The sequence below is a fragment of the Nicotiana tabacum genome, chromosome 5 (genome assembly GCF_000715075.1).
Source record: "Nicotiana tabacum cultivar K326 chromosome 5, ASM71507v2, whole genome shotgun sequence".
Classification (NCBI taxonomy): Eukaryota; Viridiplantae; Streptophyta; class Magnoliopsida; order Solanales; family Solanaceae; genus Nicotiana; species Nicotiana tabacum.
The window spans coordinates 143,862,266-143,881,929 of NC_134084.1; the positions used below are offsets into that span (position 1 = coordinate 143,862,266).

Sequence of the window (19,664 nt, forward strand, 5' to 3'; positions counted from 1 at the left end):
GACGACATTAGGGTTGTTCTTGAACAAAGACGATGGAGTTTGGTGCTGAGCAACTTGAATTTTCTGTTAATATATTTCAATATATTTCAATGTATCTCGTTTTATTTTCATGTATTTCACTGTATTCATTGTCTTTTTTTCATTGTATTTCAGTGTATCCCGCTGTATTCTATGTATTTCATTGTATTCACTATCTCGCTATATGCCATGAATGTATTCATAAGTTTTTTATAATTAATATAATTTATGTATTCAGATGTATTATATAATTTCTCTGAAGATTGCTATGTTTTTGGGGTATTTTTCGGTTGAGAATCTTTTTTATAACTGAAAATACAAAATTTGTGTGTTATAATTGAGTTTGTTGAGTTATATTAGGAGTCTATTATGTTAATTAATTCACTTTCCGTTTTAAAAACAGTGTAATCCCCTATTTCACGCCGTGAATACTGTCGAATACAATAATCTGTCCAGATGTAATCCCATGTTTCACTACATGAATACAGTCGAATACTCTCGAATACAACAACTGATTAGCTGGACTTCTCTGATTCACGCCTATTTTTGTTGTTGTATTCATGAATACAATAGCTTAAATACATCAAATACATCTTATAACCACAAAAAAGGTATTTATAATCCGTAATATAGCAAATGGTATCTATAGATGGTCAATTACTACTAAAAGATGGTGCTTTATGAAAATTTCTCTTGTAGAAATGACATGAGGTAATTACTCTAAAGGTCTGTTGTTTAATTAAAGAAAAATATTAGTCATGTCCATTTATAAGTAGCTTATTACAAAAATTGGTTAATTTATAAAATATTACTAATATTAGCTAATTAGCTATTTGTGGCAAAAAAAAGTCAAAATTTTGCTCTCTTTTGAGTGAGTGTTCTTAGAATAGATTAGGTATATCTTAAGGAGCTTGAATCTCAGGTTTGGGATGATTTGGTGGAGGTTTGAGGTGGTTTGAATTGAAAATTCGAAGTAGAAGATGAACATGAAAAAATGATATGTGTATCACACTGTGTATCATATATATATATATATATATATATATATATATATATATATATATATATATATATATATGTATGTATGTATGTATGTATGTATGTATGTATGTATGTATGTATGTATGTATATATGCGTGTGAGATACATGCGTGATACATGTTTGATACATGTGTCGCAGAAGAACTTTTTGAACTCGATTTTAACTACGATTTTTTATACCAATTCGGTCCAAATCACCTCCAATCTTTCTCAAATTTTGTACATTGACTCATCTATATATATTCAATGAATCTCAACCATACCCATTGAAAATGTGTGTGTGTGTGTGTGTGTGTGTGTGTGTGTGTATATATATATATATATATATATATATATATATATATATATATATATATATATATATATATATATATATATTATATTTCATCACCTTATTTGCTACCTCATCCATAAAATTTCATTTTCGTCTTGTATCTAATGTTTCTAATTACACCTAAAAATATGGAAGGAGATTTTTGTGTGTGATTATTGGAGAGAAAGAACCTTATTTCTTTGGGTTTTCAATTTTTATATGTGTCTGGCTAGTTTTGGTAAGTCTATGATTAATGGCTAGAGGTTGGTAAGTTGGAACTTTTTTGGGACATTTCTGTAAGATTCCCTTTAATTAATTAATGTATTTTGAATTTCAGTTTTTAGGTGAAAATAGCACGGGCTAGCCAGTTTTTGACTGATAATTTAAAAGTAGCCAGTATTTATAAAGTCATTGAAAAATAACCATTATTTTGCTGAAACACGGAAAATTTTAGCATAATATGCTGGATTATGGAGCTCCTACGGATAAACTTTCGATATATTATGTTGGAACTCCATCACACGGAAAGTTTCAGCATAATATGCTAGATTATGGAGCTCCAACGTATAAACTTTCAGCATATTATGTTGGAACTCCAGCACATTATGTTGTAATCTCAATGTAAAAAATTCAAACTCTAGTATATCATGCTGGAATTTTTCGGATTTTTATGGGTATTTTTGTTAAGTTTTTATCTTTGGATGAAAATGGGCTAAATTTAGCTACTTTTCAATTACCTATTGTAAATCTAGCTATTTTTTCCCTGTTTTCTAATTTAATTTTTTGGAATACAGGTGTCCTGAGTTATCTTGAATTAAAAATTTTGGCTTAAATTTTTGGGATAAAATAAGTACCGAATAATCTCTTAATAACATTCTTAAGAATGACTATACGTGCACTTTCCCACTGTAAATAGCATAGAATGGCTATCTGTGCACTTTCCTGCTTTTATTTGATGTTTAGGCCGGTCCAATTATATTGACACGACCCATTATAACGAACCGCCTTTCTCTTTTCCGTTTCATCTACTCCCTTAAAGAACAAAACTCAAGTTAACCGTTAGTTCTGTGAACAAAACAATTGAACCAACAATATGGACAGAGAGTGGGGCTCGAAGCGGGAAAGTGGTGGCGCCGCCTCTGCACAATATGAAGCCATCGACCGGCGCGAGCGGTTACGGCGGCTTGCCCTTGAGACAATTGATCTGGCTAAAGATCCATATTTCATGCGAAACCATTTGGGAAGCTACGAGTGTAAACTTTGCTTAACGCTCCACAATAACGAAGGGAATTACTTGGCCCATACGCAAGGGAAGTGCCATCAGACCAATTTAGCAAAGCAAGCTGCTCATGAAGCTAAGGATGCGCCAGCTCAGCCGCAGCCTCATAAGCGCAAAGTCGCTCTCAAAAGGAATGGTAATTGGTAGCACATTGGTTTGGATACATGACACATGCCTTCAAATTAGGGGTGGACATCAGTCGGTTCAGTTCGTTTATGAATATTATTGGTTTAGCATATCGGTTATCAGTTTATAAATTTGATAAACAGATAACTGAACCGATAAGATATCGGTTATGGGTTATCGATCATTATCGGTTCGGTTACGGTTATCTGTTTGCCCGATAAGATAACTCAATCTAGAGTTAAGCAAAAAAGAGAAGACAATTCACTGGAATAGTATAATACCCATTTCTGCTTTATGTCCAGTGACCACAACTAGAATAGTATTAATTCTTCATCAACAGTTGTCCAAACACATTAATAATAATACAAAATACTAGCAATTTCACCTTAAAATTAACAAGTCCAAACATATAGTACTAACCGTCCAAGATAAACTAGATGTTGTTTGTCAAATGCCTAACCTGAAAAAAGAAACCATAGAGCAAAACCTTGATTCGTGCATGGGCAATACTAACACATAAATGAAAAACACCTAGAAGGCAAGAAAATGTTGTCCTGTTGTCAAAGCTCACCGTACTGTACAGAAGAATAATATTTAAAAATATACCCGAAACTGACGAAGATTGTCGATTGAGAATTGATAAGTGCGAAGAGAAATTGGTAGTAGGTATAGGCTGCACAATGTGAGCTCACAAAATTAAGAAACAAAAATAAGACAATAAAGAACCATTAACAGTCAAAAATACCAATATGAAGATGAATTTTGTTATAGAAATTAAAAGCCTAATGTATAAGACTAAAGACTTACGCTAGGAGTAACTAGTAAGATCTATGAAGAATGAAGATGAAGCAACTGAAGAGTGCGGCTGAGAAAGAATAGGAGAGAATGAACTGAAGCCCTATCATATGTATATACTTAAGGTAAAGTCGTAACTTTATTAATTCTTATTGGCTTATTGGTTAACCCATTAACAAAATTGGCAAACCGAGGCCCGAACCGATAACACAATAGTGAAAAAATTCTAAACCGTTAACCCAATAACCCGATACCGATAACCCAATAAATAATTAACGGGTTGGGTTATCGGTTTTACCCGATATACGCCCAACCCTACTTCAAATACGCTCTTATCGTTAAACCACGGTTAATTAGCCTACATTCTCACCTTAATTTGGGACTTACCACGGTAAATTAGTATGATTTGGTAGAAACACCAGGTGCGGATAAGTTGTGATAGAGATGGTTTTAAGTAGGAAGGATAGAGGGGCAAAATCATTATCCACCGACTGGAAACTGTGGATATGTTGATTTCTCTATTATAAAAGATATAGTCTTTTTGTTGTTTAGTTGAATAGGGTTCCAGAAAAGAAATTTAGGGTTAAAAGGGTTTACTCTATATAATTTGATACGATTTAAAATGGAAGGGGTTGGAGTTATTGGTGGAGCTTGTACAATGGGCTTGCAATGTTGTGCTATGAAGTTAGTGAGAGGAGTTGGCGGAGTAGCTAACAAGTCTTACTATTTGCAATTGAGTCCACTTAGCTAATTTACGTTATTATTTTTACTACCCCTTGTAAGTTTCTCTTATTTCTTTTTAGTCCTTACGTCTTTACTCACGTTTGGGGCTATATGTACTGAGCATCAACTCATTTTCATGGCATGAATGAAATCTGTTATTTTCTTTTCCTTAGCTTAGCTTAATTCTTAGCTTTAGTTTCTTCTTAAATTTTCAAATCGTAACAGTGGTATCAAAGCATCGATTCTCTGACCTTTATGGCAATGGAGATGGATCGATTTCTCCCACCATATGGTTGTTATAATGACCCACGAGCTAGGCATCCATGGCTTGCTATAGTGAATGCCCAGGTTCTATGTCACGACCCTAAACCCGGACCCAGTCGTGATGGCGTCTCTCGTGAAGACAAGGCCAGCCGACACTTTCCCATTTAAATTTTAAGCAATTAAACAATAAGAATTTAAGTCTAATACGTAATAAATAATCCAACAGTGAGCAGTGAACATTACAGTTTGCGGAAATAAAATTTAACACAGCCCGATACCGGGGTGTTGCTAGTAATGAGCATCTAGTAAAACGGAATACTCTCAATCAAACTACAGAGTTTATTACAGAAAACCAAGAACATGAGGAAGTAAGATAGGGGAGAGCTCCGAGCTGCGAACGTCAACAACTACCTAGAGACTCCTTAGATCCGCCTGAGCCGGAAATGATTAGCACTCGGGAGCGGGACCAGATATGCCTGAATCTGCACACAGGGTGCAGGGAGTAAAGTGAGTACCCCAACTCAGTGAGTAATAATCATAAATAAAGACTGAAAGCAGGAAATCACGTAAGGCACAAAACATGCTATAATGAAGCAGTAAAACCATTAAAATAGCAAACCAGTGAAAGATAGGTAAAAATCCTTTAACTCAAATTTAACTTCATGAAAAGCCTTTTTCAACAATTAAGCATGGTAATTGACAGGCAATTAAGAAAATATAAACACATAAAGGTTCGCCCCTCGGGCACCGTATCAACAAATCTGCCCCTCGGGAAACATCTCAGAACAATACCAGCCCATCGGGCTCAATCTCATATCACAATGGGTACCTGCACTCACTAGGGGTGTGCAAACTCCTAGAAGGGCCCCTTACGGCCCAAGCACAATATCAAGCCATCTCGTGGCATCATCATTAGGCTCTCGACCTCATATCAATCAAGCACCTCGTGGCATACATACCTCAGGCCCTCGGCCTCATAATCAATATCAAATGTTTCCTCACAACATAGGCCCTCGGCCTTACTCAGTCAAAATCCTTACATGCCATTCAGGCAATAGTAAAACATGATTCTCAGCCCAAAATATCATTTAAAAGATCATGTTAAAATAGAGTAAACATGGTTGAGTACGAAAATAGTGAAATATAACATGACTGAGTTCAAGTATAAAGTCAAAACAGTGAGGAATTATCAATAAAAGTCCCCTAATGGTTCAAATAGTTGGCACGAAGCCCGAATATGGCATTCAGCCCAAATAATGATGATATCAAATAGATTTCAGTCAAATATGCAGTAAAATAGTCATTTAGGACGGACTAAGTCACAATCCCCAATAGTACACGACCCCACGCTCATCATCAAGGGTGTGTGTCACCTCAATATAGCACAACGATGTGCAAGTCCGGGGTTTCATACCCTTAGAATATCATTTACAATAATTATCACCTCGAGCCGGTCAAATCTTTATCTCGCGACGCCTTTGCCCCTCGAATCGGCCTCCACTCGCGTCGAATCTATCCAAAATCAGAACCATGAAGTCAAAATATGCTAAGGGAACGAAGCTCAAGCAAAAATAATCAATTTACAACATAAATCCCGAAATTACCAAAACCCGACCCCCGGGCCCACGTCTCGGAATTTGATATTTCTAATATCAGTAGATTCCTTATCTCCCCACGAGTTCAAACATGACAAAAGTTCTGAAATCCGACCTCAAATGGCCCTTCAAATCCTCAAGCAAAGGTCTAAGTTTCCAAGCCTTAGTTTCCCCAATTTTAGCCCTTAAATTCCATTAATTATAGCTCTAATCCGTAAAATAATAGCATAGGAATGAGTTTTAGGTCCAAATTCCTTACCTCAATGAAGTTCCCTTGAAATCCCTCTTCAAAATCGTCCAAAAAGCTCCCAAACCAAATTAGAAATGGTGAAAATAGCTCAAAATCGTGAAGGACACAATTTATACCTTCTGCCTAGACATTTTCGCATTTGCGGCCCTATAACCGCTTTTGCGGTATCGCATTCGCGGCCAATCAACCGCTTCTATGGTTTTCACTTATGTTCCTCTATTCCGCATCTGCGATCCCTTATCCGCATATGCGACATCGCAGATGCGGTCCTCCTTACCGCCTTTGCGGTTTCCTGCGTACATCCCAACTTCCTCTTCTGCGACCTTTTTCCCGCATATGCGGCATCGCAACTGCGGTCCCCAATCCGCAGGTACGGAAATACCAGAAGCAGAACAATATCCCAAAACCTTATTCAAACTTCTACCAATCTTCAAAACACCTCAAACGACATCAAATCAACCAAAACACACCGGATTCAAGCCTAAGTTCCCAAAATCTTTCGAATTCCGCTTTTGATCAAAAACCCAACCAAACCACGTCCGAATGACCTGAAATTTGGCACACACATCCCAAATGACACAACGGAGCTAATGCAACTCTCAGAATTCCATTCCTACCCCTATATCAAAATCTTGCCTACCAACCGGAAACCGTCAAAATATCAACTTTGCCAATTCAAGCCTAAATCTACTCTGAGCCTCCAAAACTCATTTCGATCACTCTCCTAAGTCCCAAATTACCTTCCGAAGCTATCCGAACCATCGAAACTCACATCCGAGTCCTCTAATACATAAGTCAACATCCAGTTGACTTTTCCAACTTAAGCAACCTCAAAAGAGACTAAGTGTCCCAAACCTTACCAAAATTATTCCGGATTCGATCCGACCAACCTAATACCACATAACACGGATACACAAAGCATAAAGATGAAGAAATTGGGGAAACGGAATAACTCATGAGACGACTGGTCGGGTCGTAACATTCTAGCTTTGCAAATCTTCGACAAGATTTCAACTATGCACCCTACCAAGGTCATAATTCTTCCGATTATTGTAATAGCGGGTATGGAGCTTACTATATGGGGTATCAGCAGCAATTCAAACCAACAAACCCTTTATACACCTCTAATTTCAATTCACATCAACCTTGGCAAGCTGGGAGTTCCCCATCGGTCCCTTATGCCTACCAGCCATCAGAGTTCACTGCGGCCTTTGCGGGTTTTCAACTGTCAGTGTGGCTTCAAATAGAGGCGCCACAATGGGTTTCCAATCTAATAACATGGGTTTCCTTTCTAGCATGGAAATGGTGGGGACTTATCACATCTCGGAGTATAATCCTCCACATTTGTTATTTGAGCAGCAGCAATAGCAGGTCAACGATTCTGTTCCAGTTTTCTGATGGACGAGGCGATTCCAACTACTGTTGATAATTCCAACCACATATCTGAATATTCCATTCCCCTTTTGCCATTTCAGCAGCAACATTTTTGTTTTGATACCATCGTCGAGAGCTCTCTTCCATCCGAAATTTTGATGGATGAGGGGATTTTGATGGGTTGCAACAGCAACACTTATTCACACAGATGAAAGACTAAGAAGTTTAATCGATGTTGTTATTCCAAAAGCTACTTTGAGGAAAGAGATGTTGGAAAACTTTGAGTCAATGGAAAAGGAACAGCATCCCGCTCGTGAGCACTAGATGTTTGATGAAATGCTAATAGATAAGGAGGTCAAGAAGAAGTAAGTTGATGAGAATAACATTCCCTTGATCGATGAGAAGCTTGAGGAATTTGCCGTTGTGGTGAACAACAATGATAGAAGTCACATTATTCAGGTTCATATAGCTGCCACTATCGCGAGTGCTGAAAAGAACCACTATGCTATGAGGGATTATGTGACAAACTTGAAGAAGTATATGTTTGAGAACAACCTGGCCATTGAAGTGGAGTTGAAGGTCACAGATAAGAAGATTGACAAATTGGTTGAAGAAGTTGTTGAGTTTGCAGATACAAGCCCTGTTCCGGATCATAGCCTGCTGCTAGAACATGTATTTGCTGATCCTAGGAGCTTTAGAATTGGGCCTGATCGAAGGCATGTGGATGCTCCATATTCACTTATGGTGAATGGTGTAATATGCAAAACTGGAGCAACTTCCAAGTCTGTCAAGGAAAATTCTTCTGCTGAGTTCGTAGGGAAACATCGGTTCCTTCTACTTAGCACCATGATAGTTTTTGCAATTAGTGAGATGTTGAGAAAAGAAACTCACATATGCAATGAAGAGAAACATACTACTTACAGATTGATGTATGAGTTATTAACTGCTACTTTGACTTCTCGAGTAAAGAAAAAATGAAAGAGAAGTGGAGACGAGAAAAATTTAGAAGCAGTAGCTTATGTCATGAAGCATCTTGATGAATTTGATAAGAGACATATTACGATTGAATATATGACCTTTAAGAGGGCCTGTGAACAGCTCCAAATCAGAGGTGTTATTCGATGCGACCAAGTAGATAGCTACAACAGAGAGGAAACTGTTAGTTGTAGTATTGTGTGGCATAATGGAGAATTGTGGAGAGGCAATTTAAACACTCAGTGTCTTGAAGTCTTTCTTTCTATAGAGATCACAAAGAACCTTACTCTTGCAGGACCTGAGATACATCGAGAGTTTTTGGCAAAGGAACTTGCTCACTTCCCCAGAGCTAAGCTATTTTTCCTTGATAGCCATTTCCTTCTTGGTGGTCTATTAGTGAAGGATGTTGAATTGCTGAAAGAGAGGTTTCCGAGGTCGCTCGAGCATGACATGGTCTTAGCACTGGCAGTTGTACTTTTTGCTCAAGCTTGTGTTGGAAAAAACCCTCATATCATCCAGGAAGTTTATAACCATTTTGAGCAACTTCACCAGAGTAAAGTAACATCTCTTGATATTTTTTTGTTGGTGTGCACTGTTGGAGAAAATTGTGAAATAGATTTTCCATTGAAAAAGGGGTTGTGGCAACTTTTGGTTGGAGAAGCTGATGATTGCCACTCTTGATTGGGTCTAGACAGTGAGTATCTTCTTCATAAAAGTCTATCTTGTATGACCTTTGTTGTAGTGCACTCCGAGGATGACAATGTATTGGGAAAAATTGAGTTTACATATTAAAGTGGTGTAAAGATGACATGTCATGACATATAGATTGGTCAAGGAGTTACAACTGGCAAAGAGACACGAGTTGCAATAGATACGAGCAGAGGCAAAGGAAGAGACACGAGCGGTTATCCAAAAGACTCAGCGCTCATACTTATTTAAGTCCAAGAATCAAGGGGAATGAATCTGATACTACATGGGAGTACAGATATAGTATTTAATGCGCCTTAAATACTAAAAAAGTTAGAGAATCTGTATTAAATACAATGATTATGTAACGTAGCATTTAATGTCTTTAATTGTCCATAATGGCCTTATTATGACAAAAGCAAAACGCATATCTCCAAAATAGCTATAAAAGGGAGAGAACGGATCAATTGTAGGGACACGAAATACTATCTGAATATACCGATTTACTTTCTTTTCTTTTGATTATCTTATTGCTAGCCAAATTACTTTCTTTCATATATTCTTTTGATTATCAGTAACCCGAGTTCTTCTAAATTAAAGCTTTGACTGAAATCCCATTTTTTGGTTAAACAAATTGGTTCTGTTACCAGGAATCTGATAATCTATCCGCTTTTAGCTTAACTTTCCTTGTTGCATCAACCATGTCGAACAACACTGACAACATTCAAGGAAACCAACAACTTTAGAGAAATCCACAGGGTAATCAAACCTCGGTCCCTTCTCCACGAGGCTCTCCTCGGCGGTCTCGTGAAGGCTCTCCTGATGGATCTCATACAAATGGAAACGCTCAATTTGAAAATGTTGAAGCTATCGATGAAGCTTTGCAGAAACTAATTGATGCACAAGTCAATAAAGCTCTTGAGGCTTTTGCTAGCCAGTTACCTGCTGCACCACCCACACCCACTCCAAATAACAACACTTTGGAGAACCCTCGTTCCGGGCTTGTTAATTCAGGTAGTGGTGGAACCCCCAGTGAATCACAGGAAGGAGAACCAGGTAACTTAGTCAATTCTGATTTACAAAACTTAGTACTAACGTTGCAGAAACAGCTCAAGGAACAAAGTGACCGCATAGAGCAAATACCCGGGGTGCCGCCCGTAATCAAAGGGATAGATACGGATAAATATTTGTGAGCACATGATTTTTGCCCTATAAGAATTATTCCCATAAATTCAAAAAAAATAATTTTTTTCCATTGTTTGCAATTTCGTGGATTTTTGTAGCACTTTTCTGTTAATTGCTTGCACTTGTCTGCACATTTTAAATTTTGTTTAATTCATAAAAGATACAAAAATATGTTGTATTTGTATTTAGGATTTAATTTTACATTTTTAGATTAATTAGTAAATTAGTATGTTTTACAAAAATGGAAAAATCACAAAAAATAACTCATTTTTGCATTTAGCTTCGAATTTTATAGTTTTCTTTTAATTTGGTAATTAATTAGTTGTGGTAAAAATTATTTTGAGTAATTAATCTAATTTGGTAGGATAATCTGGTTTAGGAATTAATTTAGGTTTTAATTTTGGGAAAAAAAAAGAAGAAAAGAATTTTGACATAAAAGGAAAAGGAAAAGAAGTGGAAAAAGCCTGATTTTGGGCCAAATCCGTTAAATTCCCCAAACCCAAACAAATTATGCCCATTACCCATCGAAACCGGCCCAAACCCACGTCCCTTAACCATGTCTGCCCCATTCAATTACCAAACGACCCCGTTCAGTCACCAAATGACCCCGTCTTAGTCATTTTCCATCTGGACTATTGATCTCAGTCGATCAAACGGTCCGGAACTAGGACCCCTTATAGTATAAAAGTGTCCGAACGTTCCCCCCTAACTCGTCTCTCACCCCTCACATCCATCTTCAGAGATTGAATAGAAACCCTAGGGCCGCCCTAGTTTTCCACCGCCTCAGCCGGCGGCGCCATCTCTGAACGACCCCAAGTTGATATCATAAAACCCTTACCTCATCCTTTTTCCCAATCCACAACTCGTTTTCCTCGAAACTTGCTAGAACCCCTCGAATCTTAAATCTAAGCTCGAGCCCTAAAGTTCAAAGATCAATTTCCAATTGAATCCGGTGGCGTGCATCGACCCAAGCCTTTGTTTTCCACGATTAGGAGGCTGATGCACTACAAAACTGATGTTGTTCATCTGTTCTTGATAGAGAACAAATGAGTAGCATCAGTTTCGTGTGAATCAGGATATCAAGTGTAATTTCGAGTTTAATCGGTGAGTGTCTATTCATCTCTGTGTCCATTTTTGGTTTTATTTCACCTTTTGTCCTTCTTCTTTTCTTCTCCTATTTCTTTGGTTGAAAACTTGACCAATTTTTTGAGTTTTGTTTTATGTTCGATTGTTCCCTCTATCTCTTTTTCAAATCGTAAAAAAACTTGTTCTCCGATTTTCTTGGCTTGTTGAGTTTTGTTAATGTCATAGTTAAATCTTTGATCTCTCCTTTTGGTTTTAGTCTCATTAGTTTAATTTAATTAGTTTTGTTCCCTGCCTATTTGTATTATTAATCAGTCATGTAGTTAAAATTTTAGTTTTCAAATCATGTAAATGTTTGTTTTCTCCTGCTCTTGATAAAATCACAGAAGCTAGTTTGGATAAGTGGTTGTTTGGGCTTTGGGTCATTTCTGACCCATTTGCAAGAGAAGCCCGTTCAGTTGGGTTTAATTTACTGGGTCGACTTGACCCATGAGGTAAGCTAGGGTAATTGACCGGGGTTTTAAGGGTAGTCTAGGGAATTTAGGTTAGGGAATCTATTATAACTGATTTAGGAAGCTCCTAGAAGCTGGCCTTAGGACTAATGTGAAAATCTAGTTTTTGAGCTAAGGGCACTTGAGCAAAAATAAAAATTCTGAAAGGTTTTATGAGCAAAATTTAGCTTATTTCTGATTCCCTAACAGCTTGCCTATAAAGACACTCTTACTTCATTAACAAGGCAGAGGGATTGGAGATCAAAATTCGGAAAAAAACTTAAAAACGGCTGAGTTGCCTTCTTTCAAGAAAAATACTAAAAAATAGCTAAAATTTCTGTTTGATTTTGAGTTTTAAATTCCTAGGATAAGTCAGAATTCCAAGGCTCAGTAGAAATAATACATTTGGGGTTTTTGAATGTTGGAATGGGTTCAAGAATTTGAAGTTTGTTTTTGGTTTTAGTACTGTTTTATCGCTAAATCTGGGCTCTGCTCTACTGTTGTTGGCTATTGATTCCCTCACTTCTTTTATTTTTCCTTATTCTCAGGTACATGTTTCTGAATTCTATCTCATGTGAGGCTCGACTTGAAGTGTGAAATGAAATCTGGAGTTTTAAACAAGGCCTCAATATGTTCTGATTCATAGTTCAGCTTCATTCCTCCTGAATTACATGGTTTTGAGTTTATTAGATGCACTATATGTTGTTGTTTGCTCGTAATACTCTTCTAAAAACAGTATTTGGTTTGTATCTGGTAGGACTTTATTTTTCTATCAAACACTTATAGTTAGATGTTGGTTTGTGGCAATTGAGTTCTTATTATTGTAGATGTTGGTAGTAAAAAGGAGGGGTAGTTAGATTTTGTGTTCCACTATGTTAAGTGGGAGTATGCTGTATCAGATCTCTTTTGCTATGCAATTCATTTGGATGTTATAACATAGTGTTATGTTCATGCAATGGGCATGAATTAGTGAAACATCTTCTCATGGTGTTTAGTTGGGATTTCTGATTTTTCAGTACAAGGGATTTTAGTGTTATAATACTCAGACCATAGTCAAAATTGTTGGGGTCGAACGTCTGCCCGTCAGTGCCTGAATTGTTCTGTTTTTCTTTGAAATCATATAGCAATTTGTGCTTAGATTCTTTCACTTTCAAGAGTGATCATATGTTCTGGGAAGTGAAATAACCAGCTGCATGTCTTTAGTTTTTCAGGAGATGCATTATTCTGTTTTGGAGAGCTTCTTACACAAGTTGCCAACAACCTTTGAGATAACTTTGTTGTATGAATTTGTGTCACTGCTTATTACATACGTTCCATGTATATGGGTAGAGATTCGACCAAGTACATCTGTTTAAGTTCATTCAATTAACTCTGTTAGCTTCGAATTACATCTTTGTTTATTCTGGCCATCGGCATATGTTGATTCAATTAACTGAACAATGACTTTTCTTTGAATTTTATTGTAATGCATGAGCTTCCACCACCCGTGCAATCTAGAATTTTTTTAAAAGGCGTAAACGTGTGCTTATTTGAATTTGGTGGGATTTGTTAATGAGGTTTTTTGTCTCATTAGTTGGATCTTGCTGGCGACGAGAGGTTCATTTCTGAAAAAGACAAATTGTGAAATTCTTTGGTTGCTAAAAGGGGTAGTACTGTGCTTAAAAGAAGTTAATTCATGAGTCTAACTTTATGTTTAACTGCTAGTTTCTTAGTCATGGCATTGCAGCTTCTTTTCTGTTGTCTTAAAGGCGAAATTGTTGGCTAATATTTATTTGGGGTCATGCAAATTTTATGCAAGTCATTGGTGAAAGAACTTTCTATGCAAAGAGAAGAGTCATTTGCAAATAAGGGTAACATGTAGGCCCTTTAATTAGAATCGAGGTGCGCCATTAGTTGAACTTTCCATGGCCCTCACAAACTTGAAAGTGTGTAGTTGTTTTAGGCGCGTAATTTTAAATTAACTTCCTTAAACTCGGGTGTGCATTTCATGTGACCCAAATCCAAATCTCAATAACTTTAGATAAAATATGTCGCCGACCGCGGGTGCATATCATGTGGCGTGGTCCAAGGCATATTTTAAATATTGTTGAATCTTCTTAAAAATGATTAAAACGGTTAAAATCTACCTTAGACTAAAACATGTTTTAAAATCAGATAAATAGGCCGATTATAACAGTTGAGCGACCGTGCTAGAACCACGGAACTCGGGAATACCTAACACCTTCTCCCGGGTTAACAAAATTCCTTACTTAGAATTTCTAGATCGCGTACTGTAAAACAGAGTCAATCTTTTCCTCGGTTCGGGATTTGAACCGGTGACTTGGGACACCCTAAATCTCCCAAGTGGCGACTCTGAACTTGATTTTTAATAATAAATAATCACGTTTCGATTGTCACTTTAAGTTGGATAAAACTCCCTTATATATACCCTTCTGGGGGTGTAGAAAAAAGGAGGTGTGACAATATTCGCAACAACCCTGGAAGCCAAGTGCTGCTCCCCACCCAATTCCAAAAAAATTCAAAATGCCTGATATTCCAAAATTTGATGGAACAATAGACCCACGAGACCACGTGACTGCATTCACAACAGGCGTAAAAGGCAACAACTTGACCAAGCAGGAGATTGAATCAGTATTAGTCAAAAAATTCGGTGAAACACTCACCAAGGGTGCATTAACATGATATTCTCTTTTACCTGAAAATTTTATAAATTCTTTTGCTGAGCTTGCAGATTCTTTCATCAAAGCACACTCGGGAGCTCAAAAAGTCAAAAAAAGAATGGAAGATATTTTCAAGATCAAGCAAGGGGACTCAGAATTGCTTAGGGAGTTCGTGGACAGATTCCAACGTGAAAGAATGACATTACCATGTGTACCTGATAATTGGGTAGCTATAGATTTCACAAGTAATTTGAATGAAAAGAGCACAGAAGCTACGAGGTGACTCAAGGAAAGTCTTCGTGAATTCCCAGCTACAATATGGAATGACGTTTACAATAGGTATAACACGAAGTTAAGGATAGAAGAAGATACTGTTCCACGATTCCAAAAAGAAGAAAAAGTAAGTTCGAGACGGGCAGAAACCGAAAAAGGTCCAGTAAAAATAGGTACGAGCCATACATGGGACCTGCGGGAAAAGATTCATGGTCAAAACAGGACAATCAAAAGTATGATCATAGAACAAGGAATAGAGAGTCAGGCTCTTCATCAAGGTTTAGGAATGATCGAAACACCCATGAGTCATGAGATGATGATAGAAATTTGAAGGCGAAATTTGGCGGTTACAATTTCAATGAGAGCACTTCCGCGCTCGTAGCTGTTTCGAGAAGCATGGGTGACAAGGTACGGTGGCCAAAAGAGATGAGATCGAATCCAAACAGGTGCAACCCTGATCATTGGTGTGAGTTTCATAATGATCACGGGCATAAAACAACAGACTGTAGATTTTTACAAAGTGAAGTTGATCATTTATTAAAACAAGGGTATCTCACCGAGTTATTCAGTGAGAAAGTTAAGCAAGCTTACATGAAGAATAAGTAGGAACCCCCTAAACCACCTTCTCCCAAAAGGACCGTCAACGTTATAAGCGAGGGTGAAGACATCAATGGCGTAATGTACACTGCAGCTAATAAAATTTCCAAAGTCACAATTACCCAAGGGAAACGGGTGTGACATGTATTAGAGGAAGACATCATTACATTTGATGATGTTGATGCGGATGGCGTATTATCTCCTCATAATGATGCCTTGGTAATATCTTTAATTGACATGATACTAATGTGAAACGAGTTTTGATTGATCCATGTAGTTCTGTGAACATTATTTTACTAAGAGTATTACGTGAGATGCAAGCTGAGGATAAATTAATACCAAAGGCGCATACTTTATCTAGATTTGACAATTCTAGTGTTGTGACGAAAGGAGAGGTAACACTCACTACATTCGCAGAAGGAGTTGTCAAAGATACAAAGTTTCAAGTAGTAGATATGGAGATGGCTTACAATATGATCCTTGGGAGACCATGGATCCACGAAATGGATGTCGTTCCTTCAACCTTGCATCAAGTTATTAAATTTCCATCACCATGGGGAATATGTCAAATCCGCGGGGATCAATATACATCTAGGAGCATCAACTCTATAGCAGATTCAAGTACGAAAAAAGAAGAAAAATAGCAATCATAGAAGACAGTTGAGGGCACCACAGCACAAACCGCAACTGAACAAGGGCGGACAGATGTGGATTCAAGGCCTGATACCATTCAAGAACCAGAAGAAAACGAAAATATCAAAATAACAATTGAAAAACTGAAGGTTGTGGTGTTATTTGCACAATGGCCTAATAAGAAAGTCTACGTAGGGGCCAATCTAAGCCAAGGCATGAGAGGTAAGTTAATTGAATTTTTGAAAACTAACATGGACTATTTTGCTTGGTCCTACTCTGACATGACAGGAATACCACCGGAGGTAATGACTCACAAATTGAATGAAGACCCAACGTACCCTCCTGTCAAACAAAAGAAAAGAAAGCAAGGAAACTTCAAGAATCAGGTGATTCAAGAAGAGATTCAAAAATTACTAAAGATTGGATCCATCCACGAGGTAAAGTAACCTAATTGGTTAGCCAATACTGTTGTAGTTCCAAAGAAGAATGGTAAGTGGCAAGTTTGTGTGGATTACACAGACCTTAATAAAGCTTGTCCTAAAGATTCTTTTCCACTACCGCATATAGATCAGCTAATTGATGCTACTGCAGGGCATGAACTACTAAGTTTTTTAGATACATATTCAGGGTACAATCAGATCAAAATGGATCCGGTAGATGAGGAAAAAACTTCATTCATAACAGACAGGGGGACTTACTATTATAAAGTAATGCCTTTTGGTCTCAAAAATGCTGGTGCAACATATCAAAGGCTGATTACTAAAATGTTTCAAGAACATCTGGGAAAAACTATGGAGGTTTATATAACAATATGCTCGTTAAAACTCAGCATTCGAAAGATCATATATCACACTTGTCTGATACATTTCAGATTTTGTGCAAATTTAATATGAAATTAAATCCGGAGAAATGTGCATTTGGTGTCGCATCAGGTAAGTTTTTGGGTTTTCTTGTTTCTAACTGTGGTATTAAAGTGAATCCCGCACAGATTAAGGCTATTGAAGAAATTCCTGATATACTTTCAAGCAAAAAAGAAGTGCAGAGGTTGATAGGAAGAATTGCAGCCTTGGGAAGATTCATTTTTAAATCATCAAAAAAGTGCTTTAAATTATTTTCAACTCTTAAAAAGCAAGATCACTTTGAATGGAACGAGGAATGTCAGCATGCACTCAAAAATTTGAAGACATACTTATAAAATCCACCATTGCTCGCAAAACCAAAGGCTGGGGAAAGACTGCTCATCTACCTTGCTGTTTCAGAAGTAGCGGTAAGTGTTGTTTTAGTCCGTGAGGACCAAGGTAAAAAATCTCCGATCTATTATGTTAGCAAATCTGTGTTAGATGCGGAGACATGGTACCCTCAATTGGAAAAACCTGCGCTTGCACTAATCATGGCATCTAGAAAATTAAGGCCTTATTTTCAATGTCATCCTATTGATGTAGTAACTGCTTATCCATTACGCAATATATTACATAAGCATGAATTGTCAGGTAGGTTAGCTAAATGGGCTATAGAATTAAGTGAATATGATATCACCAACCAACCTAGAACTGCTATAAAATCTCAAGTGTTAGCTGATTTCGTGGCTGATTTTAGCCAGGGGATGCAATTAGAAGCAGAAAAAGAGTTGCAGGTGTTCAACGGAGCTAACCCAGGAACTTGGACCTTGTTTATTGATGGTTCATCTAACGTAAAGGGTGCTGATTTAGGGATTGTTTTGGTACCACCTACGGGTGAAACCATTCGACAAGGCATAAAATATCATTCTATAACTAACAATGAGGCAGAGTATGAAGCTGTGATTGCAGGTTTAGAACTGGCATGAAAACTTGGCATAAATCAGATTATAATCAAAAGTGATTCACAACTCGTAGTTAATCAAATGCTGGGGACTTATACGGCCAGGGAAGCAAGGATGCAGCAATACTTAGAGAAGGTACGGGATTTGATAAAGCAATTTCAAACCTAGAAAGTAACACAAATATCAAGGGATGAAAATGTTGAAGCCGATGCCCTAGCTAATCTTGCATCTGCGGCAGATGTGGCAAGCAATGAAAATGCTTCAGTTATTCATTTGTTTCATTCAGTTCTCGATCTCGATAAGAATGAGGTAAATTTTAATAACTTAACTTGGGATTGGAGGAACGAGATTGTTGCTTTTTTGCAGTATGGTATCGTCCCTGAAGATAAGAGAAAAGTTCATGCGCTTCGAAAAAAGGCTACTCGGTGTTGCTTAAAGCAAGACAATCTTTACCGAAAAATGTTCGGTGGTCCTTTAGCAAGATGCCTCAGACCTTCTCAGATGGAATACGTAATGAGAGAAATACACGAGGGTCATTGTGGGCATCACGCAAGAGGAAGGTCATTGGTAAGAACCTTAATTAGTGTAGGTTATTATTGGCCCAAAATGGAAAAAGAAGCGGAAAGTTTCGTGGCTAAATGTGATAAATGCGAAAGGTACGGTAATAATATGTATAGGCCTCCAGAGTTATTACATCCGGTCATTGCACTATGGCCATTTATGAAATGGGGGATAGATATCGTGGGTCCACTATCGCAAGCAAAAGGACAGGTAAATTTTTTGCTTGTACTCACTGATTATTTTACTAAATGGGTAGAGGTAGGAGCATTTAAACAGGTGCGAGAAAAGGAAGTTAAAGATTTCATTTGGCGGAATATCATATGCCGATTCGGTGTGCCAAAGGAGATCGTGTGTGGTAATAGTCCTTAGTTTGTAGGCACTCAAATCACAGAATTCTTTCAAAGTTGGCAGATTAAAAGGATTACGTCTACACCTTATCATCCGGTGGGTAATAGGCAAGCTGAGTCAACAAACAAAGTCATTATCAACAATTTAAAAAAGCGTTTAGAGGAATCCAAAGGTAGTTTGCCAGAAGTGTTACCTGGTGTTTTATAGGCATATCGCACAACAGCAAAAACAAGTACAGGAGAAACACCATTTTCATTGGTTTATGGGGCTGAAGCTTTAATTCTAGTTGATATAGGAGAGCCGAGTACGCAATTCACACATGCGACAGAAGAATCTAATGACGAGGAAATGCGTGTAAATCTTGATTTACTTGAAGGAAGAAGAGAAACTGCACTAATAAGAATGGAAGCATAGAAGCAAGTCATAGAACGATACTACAACCGAAAAGCACGCCTCAGATTCTTCAAAATTGGGGACTTCATGCTCAAAAAGGTTTTTCAATATACGAAGGCAGCTAACTCGGGGAAATTAAGTCCAACATGGGAAGGACCCTATATAATTCATGATATTTCAGGTAAAGGAGCATACGAGC

At 37.5% G+C, this 19,664-nt stretch overlaps 1 pseudogene; it reads left to right on the forward strand.

The window, feature by feature from the left end:
• The first annotated feature begins 2,465 nt into the window (after window positions 1–2,465).
• LOC107771405 (uncharacterized) overlaps window positions 2,466–19,664 on the forward strand; it is a 44,378-nt pseudogene continuing 27,179 nt past the window's right edge.